Source organism: Oncorhynchus keta, chromosome 28 (genome assembly GCF_023373465.1).
Source record: "Oncorhynchus keta strain PuntledgeMale-10-30-2019 chromosome 28, Oket_V2, whole genome shotgun sequence".
Classification (NCBI taxonomy): Eukaryota; Metazoa; Chordata; class Actinopteri; order Salmoniformes; family Salmonidae; genus Oncorhynchus; species Oncorhynchus keta.
The window spans coordinates 24,722,274-24,745,973 of record NC_068448.1 but is presented as its reverse complement, the minus strand read 5'-3'; the positions used below and the strand labels follow the sequence as shown (position 1 = coordinate 24,745,973).

At 43.3% G+C, this 23,700-nt stretch overlaps 1 protein-coding gene and 1 long non-coding RNA gene across 5 annotated transcripts in view; one reads left to right on the top strand and one right to left on the bottom strand.

Moving 5' to 3' along the window:
• Positions 1-23,700, bottom strand: part of LOC118360901 (protein kinase C and casein kinase substrate in neurons protein 1-like) — a 53,477-nt gene that overhangs the window by 16,627 nt on the left and 13,150 nt on the right. The window contains exon 1 of one of the 3 annotated variants that reach the window (XM_052485190.1): positions 6,413-6,649. The exons of the other annotated variants lie outside the window; for them this stretch is intronic. The gene's annotated coding sequence lies outside the window, so the exon portion shown is untranslated. Of the gene's footprint in view, positions 1-6,412; positions 6,650-23,700 lie in introns of those variants that run through there. 3 annotated transcript variants of the gene reach the window in all.
• On the top strand, positions 9,285-11,562 carry LOC127913268 (uncharacterized). 2 transcript variants are annotated; one of them, XR_008085453.1, is made up of 4 exons: positions 9,285-10,180; positions 10,654-11,226; positions 11,260-11,325; positions 11,359-11,562. It is a non-coding gene; the product is annotated as an uncharacterized LOC127913268 (long non-coding RNA). The 2 variants fall into 2 exon arrangements; XR_008085452.1 differs by lacking the exon at positions 11,260-11,325.

The window sequence follows — 23,700 nt, the reverse complement described above, 5'->3', positions numbered from 1 at the left end:
TGTTTTTCAACAGGACAATGACCCAACACACCTCAGGCCAGGACCTGGTTTATTTCATAACCGTTATTTATGAGATTTGACTTTTAAAAATGTGTCGTTTGTTTGGAGTGCTCCATGTGAGCAATGAGCATGAGTCTGGTTTCTCTTTCCTGATAATGTTGAGGGAGTACGCCCACCTGAGCACACATACGAGGTCCTGGCCTGCAGTGTGTAAATGTAGGGAAATGTATATACAGTGGGGAGAACAAGTATTTGATACACTGCCATAGTGTGTAACTAATGGTTTTCTTTGAGACTGTGGTCCCAGCTCTCTTCAGGTCATTGACCAGGTCCTGCAGTGTAGTTCTGGGCTGATCCCTCACCTTCCTCATGATCATTGATGCCCCACGAGGTGAGATCTTGCATGGAGCCCCAGACCGAGGGTGATTGACCGTCATCTTGAACTTCTTCTATTTTCTAATAATTGTGCCAACAGTCGTTGCCTTCTCACCAAGCTTCTTGCCTATTGTCCTGTAGCCCATCCCAGCCTTGTGCAGGTCTACAATTTTACCCCTTATGTCCTTACACAGCTCTCTGGTCTTGGCCATTGTGGAGAGGTTGGAGTCTGTTTGATTGAGTGTGTGGACAGGTGTCTTTTATACAGGTAATGAGTTCAAACACGTGCAGTTAATACAGGTAATGAGTGGAGAACAGGAGGGCTTCTTAAAGAAAACCTAACAGGTCTGTGAGAGCCGGAATTCTTACTGATTGGTAGGTGATCAAATACTTGTCATGCAATAAAATACAAATTCATTACTTAAAAATCATACAATGTGATTTTCTGGATTTTTGTTTTAGATTCCATCTCTCACAGTTGAAGTGTACCTATGATAAAATTAGAGACCTCTACATGTTTTGTAAGTAGGAAAACCTGCAAAATCAGCAGTGTATCAAATACTTGTTCTCCCCACTGTATATATATATTTTTTTTTACATCAATTGCAAATGATAACATTAAAACTATATTTCCTCACAAAAAGCTATTTGAAACATTTTTCCAACAATCTCCCTCTCAGTAATCCCCAATCTTCGGGGTGATATAGCAATGGAAGTTAAAGGATTATTTTGGCTTTTTTTCCCTCCGGTCATTTTGGCCAGCAACAGTTTTTTATTTATCGCCTTTTCATTTTTTTTAATTGGCCAGAAGCCGGCTAATGGAAACCCTGATGCACACACTGTATCTCCTTTCTCTGAAAAGTCTACAAGAAGTTATACAGCCCAGATATCAGACAGTAAAAGAGACCAAAATAGACATTTATTTCACATTAACATCTAGTGTAAGTTTAGACAAATGTAGGTGCCCTCTAACAATGTGATTCAACTGCCAATGACTTTGTAAACCTTTCCACTTTCTAAAAAATATAATGCTTCCTGGCTTTCCTCCAAGATTTGAGATGAATAGATGATTAGCATCTATTCCTTTGACGGCTGGTCGATGTTTCCCTGCGAATAATAAAATAGCACAGACTATTCTTGTATTGAGCTCTAATTGAAACCTAATCTATTTTGCTCTCCTTTCCTGTCTCAATGAACTATTTATTAGTGGCACCTCCTTCAGGCCTAAAAGTCTCCACAACTACCCAGTGCAAAATAGCAAGCACATGGAGGGATACACTACATAAAACAACATTAAATGGTCCCTAAACAAGGAAGGAAATGTCTTAAAGACAAAATCCTGAGCATGTGTGCCAGCCCAACAACAGCACCAATACTTGGTCTGAAACAGAACAAGCTACATAACAAGCTTTGGTTTATTTACAAATCAGAAATGACAAAACATAAACAATGGAGCAATACAATCTCGGATTTGGGTTGATCGTAGAGTAAGACGCTAAGTTAGCAAGTCATTTAGACATGATATTTGTCTCTGGTGATGCTCCCTAAGAGGACAGAAGTAAAGGTGGCATGTCTGTTCGTTCTTCGGCTGTCTGCCATCTAGCATCTAGCTGACCATGTTCAGTAAATCCTTAAAGGGACCAACATAACATTTACCAACATAAGGTGAGTGTTGTGATCAGTTTGAGCCAACCTGACATATTAGTGTCTTTAACACCTTACAGATGAGGATTGGTGGATCTCAGAAGCCAAGTTGTATGCACATGATAGATAACAGCTACACATTTTCAGCCCTAATCTGTTACAAGGTCACCATAATCATGAACAATCTACATTAAGACAGAAATTGTGTGGTTTGTGTGGTTGTGCCTGGGATTTTATAGCAGTGGTTCCTAACTCCACTTCTCAAGTAACCCCAACCGTACACATTTTTGTTGTAGCCCTGGATAAACTCACTTGATTCAACTTAACAGGACTTGGTGATTAGTTGATAAGTTGAATCAGGTGTACTTGTCCAGGGCTACAATAAAATGTGTGCTGTTCGGGGTACTCGAGGAGTGGAGTTGGGAAACACTGGTCTATAGGCTACTTGATAAAGTATGCAATAGAGAGGCAATATAGATAGACAGTGTGTTTACTTATTCAAACACATTTCTGCAGTATATGACCTTGAAGCCTTGATGATGGGCTACTCATCTCAATCGGAACCCTGGAACATTTTGTTCCTTGTGTGATGAATCGTGACTAGCAGGAGCGCCGAGCAGCGCAGGCAGGGCAGCTATACTGCAGATACAGGACAGCAATGTCTGCATCAGCCCCGCAGTAATACAAACACAACAGTTATCGCCACTGAGCATCACACTATCTTGCGTAAACCCAAGGCAGTTACACTACTGGTCAAAGGTTTTAGAACACCTACTCATTCAAGGGTTTTTTTTATTTTTACTATTTTCTACATTGTAGAATAATAGTGAAGACATCAAAACTATGAAATAACACATATGGAATCATATAGTAACCAAAAAAGTGTTATACAAATCAAAATATATTTTATGTTTGAGATTCTTCAAATAGCCACCATTTGCCTTGATGACATATTTGCACACTCTTGGCATTCTCTAAACCAGCTTCATGAGGTAGTCACCTGGAATGCATTTCAATTAACAGGTGTGCCTTCTTAAAAGTTCATTTGTGGAATTTCATTCCTTCCTAATGTGTTTGAGCCAATCAGTTGTGTTGTGACAAGGTAGGGGGATATACAGAAGACAGCCCTATTTGGTAAAAGACCAAGTCCATATTATGGCAAGAACAGCTCAAATAAGCAAAGAGAAATGACAGTCCATCATTACTTTAAGACATGAAGGTCAGTCAATATTGAATTTTTCTAGAACCTTGACAGTTTCTTCAAGAGCAGCCACACAAACCATCGCTATGATGAAACTGGCTCTCATGAGGACCGCCACAGGAATGGAAGACCCAGAGTTACCTCTGCAGCAGAGGATAGGTTCATTAGAGTTACCAGCCTCAGAAATTGCAGCCAAAATAAATTCTTCACAGAGTTCAAGTGAACGGACACATCTCAACATCAACTGTTCAGAGGAGACTGTCGGAGTCAGGCCTTCATACACAAATTGCTGCAAAGAAACCACTACTAAAGGACATCAATAAGAAGAAGAGACTTGCTTTGACCAAGAAACATGAGAAATGGACAGTAGACTGGTAGAAATTTGTCCTTTGGTCTGATGAGTCCAAATTGGAAAGTGTCTTTATGAAATGCGGTGTGAGTGAACGGATGATCTTCGCATGTGTATTTCCCACCGTAAAGCATGGAGGAGGAGGTGTGATGGTGCTTTGCTGGTGACGCTGTCAGATTTATTTAGAATTGAAGGAACACTTAACCAGCATGACTACCACAGCATTCTGCAGCAATATGCCATCCCATATGGTTTGGGCTTAGTGGGACTATCATTTGTTTTTCAACTGGACAATGACCCAACAAACCCCCAGGCTGTGTAAGGGCTATTTTACCAAGAAGGAGAGTGATGGAGTACTGCATCAGATGACCTGGCCTCCACAATCCCCCGACCTCAACCAAATTGAGATGGTTTGGGATGAGTTGGACCGCAGAGTGAAGAAAAAGCAGCCAACCAGTGCTCGGCATATGTGAGAACTCCTTCAAGACTGTTGGAAAAGCATTCCAGGTGAAGCTGGTTGAGAGAATGCCAAGAGTGTGCAAAGCTGTCATTGAGGCAAAGGGTGGCTATTTGAAGAATCTCAAATATAAAATATATTTTGACTTGTTTTTTAACTATGTACTCCGAGATTCGGGAAGGAAGTTCATGGAGTGAATACAGGAGCGGACCGGTCACCTCTGCTAAGGCGCGGGAGCATGATGACCTAGAGGCTGGAGAGAGAGCATACGTGACAGTACCGTCTCCCCGGCGCGTTCGGCTCCAGCCGCAAGACGCCAACCACAGGGACGATCCTGAGCGGACCGGTCGCCTCCGCTGTTTACTGTTTACTGTCACAGAGTTATTGCCTTGTAGTTTTATGAGCAATAAGATCTATACCATGCATGGTAATCAGAAGTTGTGACTCAGCAAGGCATTACATCTGTTTGATATGCTGCAGACAATGTTTCATCCAGGGGAACCAAGACATTTCACACTTTGACCCGCTGGTCAGGTTCTCTAGATAATCTCAACCAAGCTAGGACCCGCCCATTATTATTGGTGCGCTTCTCATTTCAGTGAGATCATAGGTCCGTCTACCTGTCTGTCAGTTTGGCCCTCCAATTAGCCTCTGGATCCCTGGCAAAGAGGCATGCTGTCCTCCAGAGCCGGCTAAGCCCCTGCAAGACTCTAAAAGCTGAGCTCATGAAGAAACCCACATGGTTCTATACCGCACACTACTATAATATAGTTATTATACCATAGTGAGGCAGTTTCTAAATGTGAATAAAGCTAGATTATGCTTTCAACATTCATTAATTTGGGTGAAGTATGTGAATATGAAATGTCATTGTCAAACATGCTCCATTTTGCAGGCATTTCCATACATTGAATTATATTGGATAAACACTCAACCACACCTAAACATAACTGCATACTCTGAATAAACTGTGTAAAACCTTTGCTTTAGCGTTAAGTTATTTACTGTATTTTTGTGCAAAAACAAAAAACATTTTACATTATCAATGCTAATACTGTATATTTACATGTTAACACGCTTGTGACATTGAAAAGCTAACTAAGCACACCTAACCTTCAGCAGCATTACCATTATTGTGAAATAACAAGGGAAAAACAGAACTCATACCATTCCAAAATCATCTTGTGAGACAAGCTACATGGAAGGTCACAGTCCTTTCATGCATGGTTAACCTCTCAAACTATTATAGGGTCAAAGGCTTATTGCTAGATCGGTTACTGGCACAATGTTTGTTAATACTAAAGGACAATGTGGACACAAAGGTCCTCAGGGTCAGATGGTCACACTACAGAATGAGAATACATCATCCTCCGGTACTCAGGGTTGTAAAGTGGCATGTGCCAGAAAACAAAAATGATCATCACTTGAGGGGATGTGTACCCCTGCACATTGAATCGGTACCGGTACCCCCTGTATATAGCCTCTTTATTGTTATTTTATTGTGTTACTTTTTAAAAATATTTAAGACATGATTCTCTTACTTTAAAAAAAAAATAATATAAAAAAGTTTGATTTAATTTAATTTGGGAGGTATGGAGACATGCTGCTTAATTATTTTGGTCACTCTGCCAGTAGATTGTCTTCCTTTGCAGTGCGTGGTGAGGAGATGAGAAACCAGAGAATAGCCTAATTGATTGAAACGTCAATTGATGTTCAGTATGACAGGTGTCAAATCTAAACATGAAAATATCTACATCAAAGTTTCAATATATTGCACATCATTTTCATGTTGCTTGTGGTTTCAAGGCCACTAAATGTGCCAGTCCAAACAGATTATACTTCTCCTTTTCAGAACAAGACTCAAAAGGTTATTTTCACTTCCTGTACCTAAAACTGATACAGTAAGCTGATCTTAGTATCAAGCCTTTTCCACCATAAAAATGATTGAGTATCTTTTGCTTAATGAGGAGAATATGCCTATAAAAATTATCCAAACAGTTCTAATAGGCTACTATGTTTTCTTGACAATTTATCAAACCCTATCTCTAATATAAACTTGGTGCCCATATAAAAAACACGACCAGTACACAGTCTCTCCCTTAATCACTAGAGGATAGACGATTTGACCAACTGAAGGCAACTTTAAATGACTTGGATAAGAGACATACATCCAAATGTCATATAATTGGGTCCATTGGAGTTTTGATCCAATCCTTGGGCAATTAATGAATCAACGACCTCTCTTGAAGACATAGCTTGCAGGATATTGCACTGTACAATCAACATACTAGGATCTGTCTAACAGCACAGCCAGAAGGAAATAAAGGGACAGGTCAAAGCCATTATGGCTCAGAAAGGAGCAACAATATTAATGATTTTCACTTACCCTATTTGCACCCATGAAAACAGATTGAAGGACACTATCAAAAATAAATGTACATCCACAAGCCCTTGTGGGAACCATACACGGGCTACTCCCTCTTCGAGTCTTATTTTGTAGTCCAGATTTGGCTTCTGTTTGAATTCATTAGCAGGGAGAACAGTGGGCTCTGTTGAACTTCTTTGTTTTTGGCCGTCTTGGCCAGACCCAGTGTGAACAAGCCAGTGTTTCTCAATGGTGGACAGATAATCCTGCAATGTTCCAATTGAATGGCTTAGAAGGGGAGGGAGGGTGAAGAAGAGGATAGGAGAAGATAGGAGGAGCAATATAATATACATGCATTGCAGAGTGTGAGAGAGAGGAGGATGCAATGAAGGAGTCTGAGATTACACTAACTACCAGGATGTGATTATGTATTGATAGGCTAGCTAGCTAAACGTGCAAGGCATCCCAAACGTGTGTGTGTGAGAGAGAGGGAGATATATTGAGGCTGTGCTTGGTGTGTGTGATTGTGTATGCAAAAAAGCAGCATGCAAACCTACTGCCTGAATACAGACGGTATATGCTTAGATGAGGTGACTGGTGTGGAATAATGAAATAAGGAGTGGTATTGTTAAACATAATGATATATTATCTATGACTTCGTATATTGTGTAGCATGGGAGACCATGTTCATACCTTCGTCATAGGGCTGTTTGTCGCTCTTCTAAAGCCTTGTGAGTGAGAACCACAAAACACTTGTAAACCTATTACAGTAATCAGATTTCAGTCAGGTTCTAACTTTATTCTCTCACACCCTACCATCCCCCTTTCTGACACGTTTTAGAAATGAGGCTGATTACCAAACCAGGTAGCTTACTCAAATACGCCTGAACCCATCTATAACTCACTCTTACCTAAACAATATGAATTCCATAAACATTGGTGGTTGTCATGGCTACTGTTGGACAGAAATACACTCTGAGAAGACATTCAACTGAGAAGCTGATAGGGAGGACACTCAAGGAGAGAGAGGAGGAAAGAGGAGGAATTGGAGAGAGAAAGTGATAGGGAGGGGGAGAGTGAGGCTTCTGAAGGAGAACGAGAGAGTGAGAGCGAGAGAGATAGACAGCGAGGAAGGGAGGTAGGGAGATGAGACTTGGTGGAGCAGGTGCATAGAGCAATGGAAGCTGTTGTGAGAAAACAGTTGGTGAGCGGAATAGAGAGTGCCACCGGGTCAGAGTGGTAGCTAAATAGATCAGGAGAGAGACGTGATTCATCTCCGGGGCGTGCGGGCACTGCGGTTACAGCGGCAGGGTGGAATAAACAGGCTGTTGAATGTTGCTAGGAGACAGACAGAGCTACAGCGCTGTGTGCACGGGGCTTGCATCATCACAGTGGAGATGAGATGAGGGTGGGAAGCTGGCCATTATCCACATTCAGGCGAAAACATAAGGGGTGGTTAGGTGGATGAGTGTCGTCAGGTGACTCTGCAATCAACTCCTATAGGGTCTTCTCATATCCATAACAGCACAGCACCTGCACTCCAGTAAAAATGAGCAGACCATCTCGGTAAACGCATCAGGCATTCAGCGGTGTGTGTGGAGGGATCAACTGAAGGCATATATATATATATTTTGGAGGGAGGATGGGTGTTTGTAAAAGATTGTTAGAAAGGAGGGGGCAGAGGGTAAATGTGATGGGGGGGAGGGGGGTATTGTTGTATTTATCAGTGGAATGTGTTCTACAGTGGGCCCTGTGCTCTGCTCAGCTCGCTGGGCCATGGATTGTGAGAGTTAAATCAGAGCTGACATGGCCATCCAGATGGGGAGACTGCAGCAGCATCTAAAAAATAACCTCCCTCTCCCCATGTACCTTCTCGCCTGTCACACAGACAACAGAACATGTTCATAGCCTCCCTCTCCTCTATACCTGTACTGCTATACCCAGACAACAGAATATTTTCATAGCCTCCCTCTCCTCTATACCTGTACTGCTATACCCAGACAACATAATATGTTCATAGCCTCCCTCTCCTCTATACCTGTACTGCTATACCCAGACAACAGAACATGTTCATAGCCTCCCTCTCCTCTATACCTGTACTGCTATACCCAGACAACAGAATATTTTCATAGCCTCCCTCTCCTCTATACCTGTACTGCTATACCCAGACAACATAATATGTTCATAGCCTCCCTCTCCTCTATACCTGTACTGCTATACCCAGACAACAGAATATGTTCATAGCCTCCCTCTCCTCTATACCTGTACTGCTATACCCAGACAAGAAAACATTTCCATAGCCTCCCTCTCCTCTATACCTGTACTGCTATACCCAGACAACAGAACATGTTCATAGCCTCCCTCTCCTCTATACCTGTACTGCTATACCCAGACAACAGAATATGTTCATAGCCTCCCTCTACTCTATACCTGTACTGCTATACCCAGACAACAGAACATGTTCATAGCCTCCCTCTCCTCTATACCAGTACTGCTATACCCAGACAACAGAATATGTTCATAGCCTCCCTCTCCTCTATACCTGTACTGCTATACCCAGACAACAAAACATGTTCATAGCCTCCCTCTCCTCTATACCTGTACTGCTATACCCAGACAACAGAAGATGTTCCTTGAAATGATTCAAATGTATTTTGGGTCAAAATAATCTGTCTCTCAAACATGTACAGTTCTATGCAATGGCTGCTTCCAGTAGTCTCGTGTTGCCATACCTCCAAAATCACGTCGTTGTCATGCCTCCCTTTGAGATTTGGAGAATGTTGTATTGCAAAAAATGTTTTGAATGGTCTGCTGGTACCAGCGGCACAATTTTGATTGTATGTTTCATTTCAAGACCCCTCCCTTGACACGCCCATAGAAGGGGTGCTGTAAACGTTACTGTTTTCCTGTCGGGGTAGTTGCTGCCTATGCTAGTTTCAAGTGCTAGTTTTCACATTATAAAGTGTGGGTGACAGTCTGTGATTTATATTTATTGAAAGTGGATTACGCTGCTAAAGACAAACGTCACAACACGTTCTAAATCGCTCGAGTGACACTTTTTTTCCCATTCACCATTCAATGTGAACAAGACAAAGGAGCTGATCGTGGACTACAGGAAAAGACGGGCCGAACAGGTCCCCATTAACGACAGGGCTGTAGTGGAGCGGGTTGAGAGTTCCAAGTTCCTTGGTGTCCACATCACCAATGAACAACCAGATCCTCAAAAAGTTCTACAGCTGCATCATTGAGAGCATTCTGACCAGTTGCATCACAGCCTGGTATGGTAACTGCTCTGCTGATCACACCGCTCACGTCGCGTGCGTGCTTCACGTTGCAAAATACATTTCCACACGTTATTCAATCATTGCACCCACACTGCTCGCTCATGCCAACGAGCATCTGTGTTGCCAGGCGCTAAAATAGAAGCTGCTTCTATTTGTGATGCAGATCGTGCTGCAAATCCTGCCTCTCCCATCTCCTCATTAGTTTATAGAAGCAGATACCCACATGTCATCTCCTCATTGGTTATACCCACATGGGTGATTGAAAGAGGAACTGAGGTCGATCATCATCATGGTAATACTATTAGATGCCAATCGCCATGTAAGATCCAAAGACGAAAAAGCCTGAAAGGAGGAGAGATGACTAGAAACAATTTGGTTGACTGTTTTATTTGATCCACATGGTTGCTGGCTGCGCTTTGCTACCACCAAAGATATTGTGAAGATTGTCCATTATTTAGTTTTTGTAAGAACCCAAAAAACAGAGGCAGTTGGAGAACCTATTCAAGTGAGTAAATACATTTTTTCAATAAAAAAAACAATGTATTATATGATAGATCTAGCTAGCTAGCTGGCTACAGTCGGCCACTTTGTAGGCTAACTCATCTAAGCTGCTAGCTAGCTAGCTAACTAACTTTACACACTGTTTAGTTAAGTGAATTAAATGTCATCAGCTAGCTAACTTCCTATTAGCTAGGTATCTTAATAAATGTAAATTTAAAAAATCCAGTCTCCAAGTGCATTTGTAGATAATAGCCATGGAAGAGGATGAAATTGCAGCTCCAGATGTCAGTAAAGGGAGAGTGTAGGCTACTGATTAAGGGAGGTCATTTTTTGGAAGGACATTTTTAAAAGATTCACCAGTTCCAGTACCTAGAGGGGAAAACATTGAGGACATAGAGATAATAGCAACATAATGTTAAGTGCTGTCTAATTTGAGTATAATGAAACCCGTTTCTTTGTGATGTTTTCTGTCCTCAGATATGGAAAGCTGTGAAAGCCTGTTTCCAAATGAAGAGAGAGGTCTCAATGAATATCCTAAGAGACTAATGGTATATCCTAAATGCCATGGGTTATGTGTGTAGGCCTACCTATGTTAGAAAATGTTGTATACAAAAATACAGTTAATCACTCACAATGTATAAACCTATTACAATTGGAGCAGGCCAGCCTTGCTGGAGGTCTGCAGGGTTCTATTTCAGCCCAGCAATAACACACCTGATTCAACTCAACTCAAATCAAATGAGTTGATAATCAAGTGTGCTATTGCTGGGCTGGTATAGAAGTCTCCTCACCCAGTAGATTAGGGATCAGTGGAGCGAGGTAGATCAGTAGATTAGGGATCAGTGGAGCGAGGTAGATCAGTAGATTAGGGATCAGTGGAGCGAGGTAGATCAGTAGATTAGGGATCAGTGGAGCGAGGTAGATCAGTAGATTAGGGATCAGTGGAGCGAGGTAGATCAGTAGATTAGGGATCAGTGGAGCGAGGTAGATCAGTAGATTAGGGATCAGTGGAGCGAGGTAGATCAGTAGATTAGGGATCAGTGGAGCGAGGTAGATCAGTAGATTAGGGATCAATGGAGCGAGGTAGATCAGTAGATTAGGGATCAGTGGAGCGAGGTAGATCAGTAGATTAGGGATCAGTGGAGCGAGGTAGATCAGTAGATTAGTGATCAGTGGAGCGAGGTAGATCAGTAGATTAGGGATCAGTGGAGCGAGGTAGATCAGTAGATTAGGGATCAGTGGAGCGAGGTAGATCAGTAGATTAGGGATCAGTGGAGCGAGGTAGATCAGTAGATTAGGGATCAGTGGAGCAAGGTTGGCCACTGCTGGTATGGAGTTTTTTTTTTAACCTGAAATAAAGTTTTTATAATAATAGCCTACCTTTTACTGCTCAATTATATATTGCTGTTTAGACTAAGATGTCTAATCTTTACATACGAGTTAGCTTATTTGTACATTTTGAAGTGATGAAGTGTTGATTCTTTGAAGTGAAGTGTTTATACTATTATTCAAAATGAACTAGTGTCAATGTTGATTAATCACCTATCACAATCATGTTGATTAATCACCTATCACAATCATGTTGATTAATCACCTATCACAATCATGTTGATTAATCACCTATCACAATCATGTTGATTAATCACCTATCACAATCATGCAATAAAGAGGGGAAGGGTTTCTGTCTGTAATGGGTCTGTGTTTTCAAATGAACATTTCCTTTGTGTCTAGTTGTAAGATCTCCAATCTGTTTTATTTGATTGTCACTCTCTCTCAGTATATCAACGATGTGAATCCATTCTGCAGCTTATATGGCATGCATCGCCAACGCAGCCTTAGGCCTACAGTATGACGGCATTACTGGCCTTATGGGCATCTGTCATCTGAAGCAGAGAATAGCTCAACTCACACATGTTGAGCTATATGTTCTCAATTCAAAAGGATACCAGTAGACAATGTATATGAGGCAAACCATATACCAGATTTTTTACATGCCTTTTAAGTGCTGAGAAATACATTGGTTTAGTGCAAATCCAACCCTTGTAATTTAGTATGAAAATAAGGAGATGACAATTAGGCTACAGGAGATGAGCATTACAGGCATTAACATTTTATGAGGTTCATTTTATTTAATTCATTACAGTAATGTCGCTTGCAAAATGATTGCAGTTGTTCCCATAGATACTGTAGACAGTACATGGTTGCTCTATGTATCACTGACTCTGGATAAGCTAGAGACACAGCTAACCTTTTATAAAAAATGTGGTTGGCTTTATAATCATGAGAGAAAATGAACTAGCTATTACGTTATACCTAGGTATCTTACAAGGTCAGCTGACTTTTCTCAAAACTAACCTGCGTTGGTCCAAACAAGTGCAAAGTATTCAGACCCCCTGACTTCTGACACAATTTGTTACATTACAGCCTTATTCTAAAATTGATTACATTTTCCTCATCAATCTACACACAATACCACATAATGACAATGCAAAAACAGTTTTTTAGAAATGTTTGCAAATGTATTTTAAAAACCTATTCAGACCCTATACTCAGTACTTTGTTGAAGCACCTTTGGCAGCAATTACAGCGTTGAGTCTTCTTGGGTATGCAACTACAATCTTGGCACACCTGTATTTGGGGAGTTTCTCCCATTATTCTCTGCAGATCCTCTTATTCTCTGTCAGGTTGGATGGGGAGCATTGCTGTACAGCTTTTTTCAGGTCTCTCCAGAGATGTTCGATCTGGTTCAAGTCCGGGCTCTGGCTGGGCCACTGAAGGACATTCAGAGACTTGTCCAGAAGCCACTCCTGCATGGTCTCGGCTGTGTGCTTAGGGCCGTTGTCCTGTTGATTGGTGGAGTGCTGCAGAGATGGTTGTCCTTCTGGAAGGTTCTCCCATCTCCACAGAGGAACTCTGGAGCTCTATCAAAGTGACCATCGGGTTCTTGGTCACCTCCCTGACCAAGGCCTTTCTCCTCCAATTGCTCAGTTTTTCCAGGCAGCCAGCTCTAGGAAGAGTCTTGGTGGTAACAAACTTCTTTCATTTAAGAATGATGGAAGCAATGCTGCAGAAATGTGCCTTGACATAATCTAAAAGGTGCTTCAACAAAGTACTGAGTAAAGGGTCTGAATACTTATGTAAATGTCATATTTCAGACCTTCAATTGGACCAGTCCCTATGACACCTTCAATTAGACCAGTCCCTATGAGACCTTCAATTGGACCTGTCCCTATGACACCTTCAATTGGACCAGTCCCTATGAGACCTTCAATTGGACCAGTCCCTATGACACCTTCAATTGGACCAGTCCCTATGACACCTTCAATTAGACCAGTCCCTATGAGACCTTCAATTGGACCAGTCCCTATGACACCTTCAATTAGACCAGTCCCTATGAGACCTTCAATTGGACCAGTCCCTATGACACCTTCAATTGGACCAGTCCATATGACACCTTCAATTGGACCAGTCCCTATGACACCTTCAATTAGACCAGTCCCTATGACACCTTCAATTAGACCAGTCCCTATGAGACCTTCAATTGGACCAGTCCCTATGACACCTTCAATTGGACCAGTCCCTATGACACCTTCAATTGGACCAGTCCCTATGACACCTTCAATTAGACCAGTCCCTATGACACCTTCAATTGGACCAGTCCCTATGACATCTTCAATTGGACCAGTCCACATGACACCTTTAATTAGACCAGTCCCCATGACACCTTCAATTCAATTGGACCAGTCCCTATGACACAATTTCTAACTTTCCCTAATCTGGTGCACACATTCGGAGTGCCGCCCAAGCAAGGCATTTCATTGGCTTGACGTGTTGCGAGGTGTCACTGATTTACATCAGCTTCCGACCCGTCTTTTTAGCTGATTTCTGCCATGGAAGTTCTCCAGGCTTCCTGTTTTAGGGAAGCCTGTTTCGCGATGAGCCTACCCTTGCAACAATGTGAGGAGGGTGAAACGTCATATGAGGACGACGATATGCATACTGCCCCACCCCCACTACACACCCACTGATATATGAGATTGAAGTACTGTTGCAACATATCAAATGTCCTCTCAGAGAGAGGGAATGAAGAGAGGGAATGAAGGGGCTGCAGCACTGAGTGAGATATAAGTTCTACAGGCTGCTCTTTGGAATCTCTTTGGAGAAAGGACTGGATCATTGACTGGAAGCAAACCTAATCCAAGTCAGAATCTGAGCAGTATTGAGCATAATGTGAATGCACTGCAGTTTGTGTGCGTGGGATGCATTCCTCCTTGTGTGAGTGGGAGGGAAACCAGTATGGTGCAGAAATGCATGTGGGCGGGACTGCGCTGTACACCATCACAATGATCATAATGAGCTCAGCCAGAGTGATTCAGTACAAATACACCAGTAACCACTGCATTCACATTGCCCCTAAATGTCTACTCAGATCTGGCCTTAACAAACAGACACACAGATGTAATACATCCTGCTCATACAACTAATCTCTGTCATCATGAATACACACACCCTCTCTCTCGCTAACTCACACAGGAAAAATAAATGAATTACCAGTTGTAAATATTCTATTTTTCTCTTTCGTTTCTGCAAAATATTAAAACATGTTTTAAAGCTCCCTAAGTTGTCTGTCTGCACAGAGAGGTCTGGCTGGATGGGATCCCTATTTGGGGAGACAAACGTGTAACTCAGTTCTCTGATTCAGAGGTGGCCTACAGTAGATAACAGAGCTCTAGGGCTTGCTGCAGGGCCAGGCCTTCCGCCTCTCCATCTCTCCCTGGATGGTGGAGGAACAAAACCACCACACCCAGCTCCCTCACATCTTTCCCTGCTTCCCTCCCCATTACAATGAGCTCTCATGCTAGATATTTCATCCTAGCCTGTCCAGCCCAGGCCCAGCATTCCGTTAGAGTACAGCAGGAACAGCTGCTGATGTCATTGCTCCAGCAGGCAAGAGACACTGACCCGGTCATATGGGACAAGCTTAGACTGGTCAGTATTGAATTCTGTGGGCTTGTTAAGATTCAAGGGACAGACATATTGGGCCCTCTGTCCCTGTCAAAAGACTCTGCCTTTCTTTTTCTACATCTCTCTTTCTCATTATGTCTTTCTTTTCTTTCTCCTGAGAAAATGAAGATGGGTAAAGCAGACTCAACCTATGTTCTCAGGGGGACTTGATTCATTTCCCACCTTCACACCACATACTAAATCACTCCTGTCAAATCAACAAGAGTCAATACACAGTGTCAACAAAGAGCGGACCCAGCCCTGAGCATGGTGCTGAGAACAAACACAGCTACAGGATGAGTATAATAGCCACAGTAAATGTCTATATGCTACAAGACAGGCCAGAACCAAGTAGACTAGCCATGCAGCAAAGCCAAAACCTTGCCATAATGTTAGAATAGCAATATCGGAATAAGCAGCTTTGAGTTTTTTTTTATGTGATTTTATTAGGATCCCCATTAGCCAGAGCTAGTCTAGCTAGTCTTACTTGGATCCGACGCGTAACAAAAAATACATTACAAACAAAAGCCTTTACAATTTACATACATTTACATAACTTAGCAGAAGCTCTTATCCAGGAGCAATTCGAGTTAAGTGCCTTGCTCAATGGCACTGGCAGATTTTTTTACCTAGTCGGCTTGATTCGATTCAAACCAGCGACCTTTTGGTTACTGGCCCAACACTCTTAACCGCTAGGCTACCTGCCGCGCTAGCATCTGGCCCAACAATCTTAACCGCTAGGCTACCTGCCGCCCTAGCATCTGGGCCATCGCGGGAACAATGAGCTACTTCTCTGGAGCAAAATAGACATACTATCATTCCCTGTTATACATTGAACGCCGTACACCTTAGTGTGATGTTATATGTGGAAAATTATTTTGTTAATTCATGAGCGACAACCTACCATTTTCTATTAGAATGTTATTTTAAAGTACCATTGCATACTCCATAATCCCTGAGGGGGCATTGACTGACTGGTCCGGTGTGAAAAAGCTCTTAAAGGAAAAGGAGGGGAAAAAAACAGAGAATGTACATAAAATAACTCACAGTCTATCTTGGAGCTGTAAGATGGAGGAATGTCAAAATTACAACATGAAGAGATCAAAGTCAAGGTATACTGAACATAGTTCCATTCATTGTAATTGAGAGATTAATAGAGGTTAATGCAATGTTTGAATAGCAGTTTTCTATCAAGAGCCTCAGAATATACAGGTATGAATTCCCTGTGCACATACTGCATTACACATTTCTCTCTGTCTTGAAAGTCCTCACTGCACACACTGCATTATGATTAGCAATCATTTTCATTACAAAGCTTCGAGGAGAGCAAAATGTTGATGCAAATTTATAGCAAAGTACAATGGGGCAGCATGGTTTTCATTATTTTGATGGCGGCTCTGTTGCTGGCTGTGTGTGCAATTTAAGGACTGCATGTCCCCAATGTTACAGAAGCATTATTATTAGCAGCCACTGTGTAGCATCATACTCATATTCTACAGCCCTGTCCAGGTAACAGAGAGAAAGAAAGACAGAGAGAAAGAAAAAGAGATAGGTGCTGAATGGATAGTGTGTAGATCCCCAGGCTTGGAACTGCTGATATCGCACGGAAAGCAAGGGTGTTAGCTTTGTTCAAGGCACAAATTGCAGAGTGCACATACGTTGGACACACACATCCATCCACACACATACACGCTAACCTACAACACTGACATGTATTGCCCCCATACATCAAACCACCACGCACACACACCCTTAGCACATGTGACGCCTAGTCCTGATATAACACACCCCTGTCCAGATAGTGCTGCTGCAATGCTTATGTAACCCACAAGCCTCCTGGTGACATTGAGTGTGGTAAACAGAGAAACCCATGGAGGGAGGGAAGAGAGTAGGGTGGAGAGCCGAGGAGGAGAAAGAGAGAGGAGGAGGAGGAAGACTGAGATATTTTAAAGGATTTTAAAGGAAGGGAAGAAAATTAGCTGCACCATGATCTCGCCTCTTCCTCTTTGGCTGCACTGTACAGGAAGCAGCAATGTCTGTCCGCTCCACCACTTCCTTCTAACTGGGAGAGAGATAGTGAATGTGGACAGGGCTCTCATGGCCCTTCACACCGGTCCAGGTTTTCACAGAGCCGGGGCTGAGATACAGAGACAGAAGGAGCAGGGAAAGGAGTGAAAGGAAGGAGGCGATAGTAAATCTGTGAGCGGAGCTCTTCAAACACCAGCCTTCTTCTTCCTTCTCTACGTTTAACTGCCTGTCGCTCCTCAGAATACTGATGGGGGCTCTTCAAAGGCACGGTAAATACTGCCAGAGTGTGTGTGTATATATGTGTGTGTGTGATTCTTTTAACATGGCTGAATTAGGATTTTCATTCATTCTAAATCAGACAGCTTCAATAGAGAATTTCTCCATTTTGTTCTCAGAGTTCCCACCTTCTCTCAAATGTTCCCCTGGCTTCAATAGGTCTTAATAACCTGAATACATACATGATGGATGGTTAACAGCACTGAGGTGCAAATTGACGTTGCGATAACCAAGTAGAGGCATTACATACCTTGACACACTCTCACAATAATCCCATGTTAATCTAGAATGATCACAGACACGGTGTGTCAACGGAGTCCCTGCCCATCTTCCAAAAACATCTGAGACCCTACCTATTCAAAGAGTATCTTAAATAAGACATCTCAGTCTTAGCAGCCCTCCTTCTTCTTTTCCTACTGGCACTGACTTTGCTGATTACTTCTTTATTGAGGAAAAATGTGCTTACTACGATTGTGACATGTGGTTGTCTCAACTAGCTATTAGATGAATGCACTATAACTGTAACTTGCTCTGGATTAGTGTGTCTGCTAAACAACTGAATGTAAAAATAACTCAATGTAAATGGAGGGTAAAAATAAAACTGCAGAAGCCCTATTTCAATTTGTATTTTATTTTATTTATTTGACTTTTCTAATTAATTTGTTTTTTTACAGAAGGACTAATGATGACTGACATTAATCTACATGCTATATAACACCATGTCTACCTACTGACATTAATCTACATGCTAACACCGTGTTTAAACTACTGACATTAATCTACATGCTATATAACACCATGTCTACCTACTGACATTAATCTACATGCTATCTAACACCATGTCTACCTACTGACATTAATCTACATGCTATATAACACCATGTCTACCTACTGACATTAATCTACATGCTATCTAACACCGTGTTTAAACTACTGACATTAATCTACATGCTATATAACACCATGTCTACCTACTGACATTAATGTACATGCTAAATAACACCATGTCTACCTACTGACATTAATCTACATGCTATCTAACACCATGTCTACCTACTGACATTAATCTACATGCTATCTAACACCATGTCTACCTACTGACATTAATCTACATGCTATCTAACACCGTTTTTAAACTACTGACATTAATCTACATGCGATATAACACCATGTCTACCTACTGACATTAATCTACATGCTATCTAACACCATGTTTTCCTACTGACATTAATGTACATGCTATCTAACACCGTGTTTAAACTACTGACATTAATCTACATGCTATCTAACACCATGTCTACCTACTGACATTAATCTACATGCTATCTAACACCGTGTTTAAACTACTGACATTAATCTACATGCTAAATAACACCGTGTTTAAACTACTGACATTAATCTACATGCTATATAACACCATGTTTTCCTACTGACATTAATCTACATGCTATCTAACACCATGTCTACCTACTGACATTAATCTACATGCTATCTAACACCGTGTTTAAACTACTGACATTAATCTACATGCTATATAACACCATGTCTACCTACTGACATTAATCTACATGCTATCTAACACCATGTCTACCTACTGACATTAATCTACATGCTATCTAACACCATGTCTACCTACTGACATTAATCTACATGCTATCTAACACCATGTCTACCTACTGCCAACTTCCGGGTTGGAGCGAGCGGTCGCATTCGCACTTCGGTCCGCAGGTAGTATTACTTTTCATTACATTTCATTATAGTACAACGGTTTGATTTGTCTAATCTTAGCAATTTCTTCTTAGCTAGCTACATAGCCGTCTTTGTATCAAAGATAATTGCGTAATTATCGTATTTCGTCGTCCTAACGTAGTCTACTGCAGCTAGCCACATAGCTAACGTCCACCGTATAGCAGCACCGTAGAAACTATTACACTCAACTGAACGACTTGATTAGTGTAGTGTTAGCTAGCTACATAGTTGTCTTTGCTGTCTTCGTATCCAAGATAATTGTGTAGTTTAGAGTGTGTAGTCTTAGAGTGATTATCTTAACTTACCGAGGTTAGCTAGCCAGCTATTTGTCGTCCTTAACGTAGGAGACACTGCTAGCTAGCTAACAGCTAACAGCTAACAGCTAGCCAACAACAACCCGGTCGCATTCCGCTTCGCTCCACAGGTAGTATCACATTTTCATTTCATTTCATTACAGCACAACGGTTTGATTTGCTTGATCGTAGCTAGCTACATAGCTAGCTACATAGCCGTCCTTGTATCAAAGATAATTGTGTAGTCTAGAGTGATTTTCTAGGTTAGCTAGCCAGCTATTGTCGTTCTTTTAACGCAACGTAACGTAATCAACACTGCTAGCTAGCCAGCTAGCCCCCGAATAGTAGCACTGTAGAAACTATTACACCCAACGGAACGACTTGATTAGTGTAGTGTCAACAACGCAGCCACTGCCAGCTAGCCTACTTCTGCAGTACTGTATCATTTTAATCATTTTAGTCAATAAGATTCTTGCTACGTAAGCTTAACTTTCTGAACATTCGAGACGTGTAGTCCACTTGTCATTCCAATCTCCTTGCATTAGCGTAGCCTCTTCTGTAGCCTGTCAACTATGTGTCTGTCTATCCCTGTTCTCTCCTCTCTGCACAGACCATACAAACGCTCCACACCGCGTGGCCGCGGACACCCTAATCTGGTGGTCCCAGCGCGCACGACCCACGTGGAGTTCCAGGTCTCCGGTAGCCTCTGGAACTGCCGATCTGCGGCCAACAAGGCAGAGTTCATCTCAGCCTATGCCTCCCTCCAGTCCTCGACTTCTTGGCACTGACGGAAACATGGATCACCACAGATAACACTGCTACTCCTACTGCTCTCTCCTCGTCCGCCCACGTGTTCTCGCACACCCCGAGAGCTTCTGGTCAGCGGGGTGGTGGCACCGGGATCCTCATCTCTCCCAAGTGGTCATTCTCTCTTTCTCCCCTTACCCATCTGTCTATCGCCTCCTTTGAATTCCATGCTGTCACAGTTACCAGCCCTTTCAAGCTTAACATCCTTATCATTTATCGCCCTCCAGGTTCCCTCGGAGAGTTCATCAATGAGCTTGATGCCTTGATAAGCTCCTTTCCTGAGGACGGCTCACCTCTCACAGTTCTGGGCGACTTTAACCTCCCCACGTCTACCTTTGACTCATTCCTCTCTGCCTCCTTCTTTCCACTCCTCTCCTCTTTTGACCTCACCCTCTCACCTTCCCCCTACTCACAAGGCAGGCAATTTGCTCGACCTCATCTTTACTAGATGCTGTTCTTCCACTAACCCCATTGCAACTCCTCCAAGTCTCCGACCACTACCTTGTATCCTTTTCCCTCTCGCTCTCATCCAACACTTCCCACACTGCCCCTACTCGGATGGTATCGCGCCGTCCCAACCTTCGCTCTCTCTCCCCGCTACTCTCTCCTCTTCCATCCTATCATCTCTTCCCTCTGCTCAAACCTTCTCCAACCTATCTCCTGATTCTGCCTCCTCAACCCTCCTCTCCTCCCTTTCTGCATCCTTTGACTCTCTATGTCCCCTATCCTCCAGGCCGGCTCGGTCCTCCCCTCCCGCTCCGTGGCTCGACGACTCATTGCGAGCTCACAGAACAGCGCTCCGGGCAGCCGAGCGGAAATGGAGGAAAACTCGCCTCCCTGCGGACCTGGCATCCTTTCACTCCCTCCTCTCTACATTTTCCTCCTCTGTCTCTGCTGCTAAAGCCACTTTCTACCACTCTAAATTCCAAGCATCTGCCCCTAACCCTAGGAAGCTCTTTGCCACCTTCTCCTCCCTCCTGAATCCTCCCCCCCCCCCCCTCCTCCCTCTCTGCAGATGACTTCGTCAACCATTTTGAAAAGAAGGTCGACGACATCCGATCCTCGTTTGCTAAGTCAAACGACACCGCTGGTTCTGCTCACACTGCCCTACCCTGTGCTCTGACCTCTTTCTCCCCTCTCTCTCCAGATGAAATCTCGCGTCTTGTGACGGCCGGCCGCCCAACAACCTGCCCGCTTGACCCTATCCCCTCCTCTCTTCTCCAGACCATTTCCGGAGACCTTCTCCCTTACCTCACCTCGCTCATCAACTCATCCCTGACCGCTGGCTACGTCCCTTCCGTCCTCAAGAGAGCGAGAGTTGCACCCCTTCTGAAAAAACCTACACTCGATCCCTCCGATGTCAACAACTACAGACCAGTATCCCTTCTTTCTTTTCTCTCCAAAACTCTTGAACGTGCCGTCCTTGGCCAGCTCTACCGCTATCTCTCTCAGAATGACCTTCTTGATCCAAATCAGTCAGGTTTCAAGACTAGTCATTCAACTGAGACTGCTCTTCTCTGCATCACGGAGGCGCTCCGCACTGCTAAAGCTAACTCTCTCTCCTCTGCTCTCATCCTTCTAGACCTATCGGCTGCCTTCGATACTGTGAACCATCAGATCCTCCTCTCCACCCTCTCCGAGTTGGGCATCTCCGGCGCGGCCCACACTTGGATTGCGTCTTACCTGACAGGTCGCTCCTACCAGGTGGCGTGGTGAGAATCTGTCTCCTCACCACGCGCTCTCACCACTGGTGTCCCCCAGGGCTCTGTTCTAGGCCCTCTCCTATTCTCGCTATACACCAAGTCACTTGGCTCTGTCATAACCTCACATGGTCTCTCCTATCATTGCTATGCAGACGACACACAATTAATCTTCTCCTTTCCCCTTCTGATGACCAGGTGGCGAATGGTGATTTGCGAGGTGCATCTCTGCATGTCTGGCAGACATATCAGTGTGGATGACGGATCACCACCTCAAGCTGAACCTCGGCAAGACGGAGCTGCTCTTCCTCCCGGGAAGGACTGCCCGTTCCATGATCTCGCCATCACGGTTGACAACTCCATTGTGTCCTCCTCCCAGAGCGCTAAGAACCTTGGCGTGATCCTGGACAACACCCTGTCGTTCTCAACTAACATCAAGGCGGTGGCCCGTTCCTGTAGGTTCATGCTCTACAACATCCGCAGAGTACGACCCTGCCTCACACAGGAAGCGATCATATTGCGCAGGTCCTAATCCAGGCACTTGTCATCTCCTGTCTGGATTACTGCAACTCGCTGTTGGCTGGGCTCCCTGCCTGTGCCATTAAACCCCTACAACTCATCCAGAACGCCGCAGCCCGTCTGGTGTTCAACCTTCCCAAGTTCTCTCACGTCACCCCGCTCCTCCGCTCTCTCCACTGGCTTCCAGTTGAAGCTCGCATCCGCTACAAGACCATGGTGCTTGCCTACGGAGCTGTGAGGGGAACGGCACCTCAGTACCTCCAGGCTCTGATCAGGCCCTACACCCAAACAAGGGCACTGCGTTCATCCACCTCTGGCCTGCTCGCCTCCCTACCACTGAGGAAGTACAGTTCCCTGATAAAATTTTTTGACTTTCGCTCAGCCCAGTCAAAACTGTTCGCTGCTCTGGCCCCCAATGGTGGAACAAACTCCCTCACGACGCCAGGACAGCGGAGTCAATCACCACCTTCCGGAGACACCTGAAACCCCACCTCTTTAAGGAATACCTAGGATAGGATAAGTAATCCTTCTCACCCCCCCCTAAAAGATTTAGATGCACTATTGTAAAGTGGCTGTTCCACTGGATGTCATAAGGTGAATGCACCAATTTGTAAGTCGCTCTGGATAAGAGCGTCTGCTAAATGACTTAAATGTAAATGTAAATGTAAATCTAACACCGTGTTTAAACTACTGACAATTCTAAAATGGATTAAATGTTTGTTTTCCCTCATCAATCTACAAACAATACCCCTTAATGACAAAGAGAAAACAGGTTTTTAGAAATTGTAATAATAAAAACTGAAATACCTTATTTAGATATTCAGACCCTTTGCTATGAAATGTGAAATTGAGCTCAGGTGCATCCTGTTTCCATTGATCATCCTTGAGATATTTCTACAACTTGATTGGAGTCCACCTGTGGTAAATTCAATTGTTTGGACATGATTTCGAAAGGCACGCACATCTCTATGTAAGGTCCCACAGTTGATGGTGCATGTCAGAGCAAAAACCAAGCCATGAGGTCGAAGGAATTGTTCGTAAAGCTCTGAGACAGGTGTGTGTCAAGGCAAAGATCTAGGGAAGGGAACCAAAAACTTTCTGCAGCATTGAGGGTCAAGAACACATTCTTAAACGGAAGAAGTTTGGAA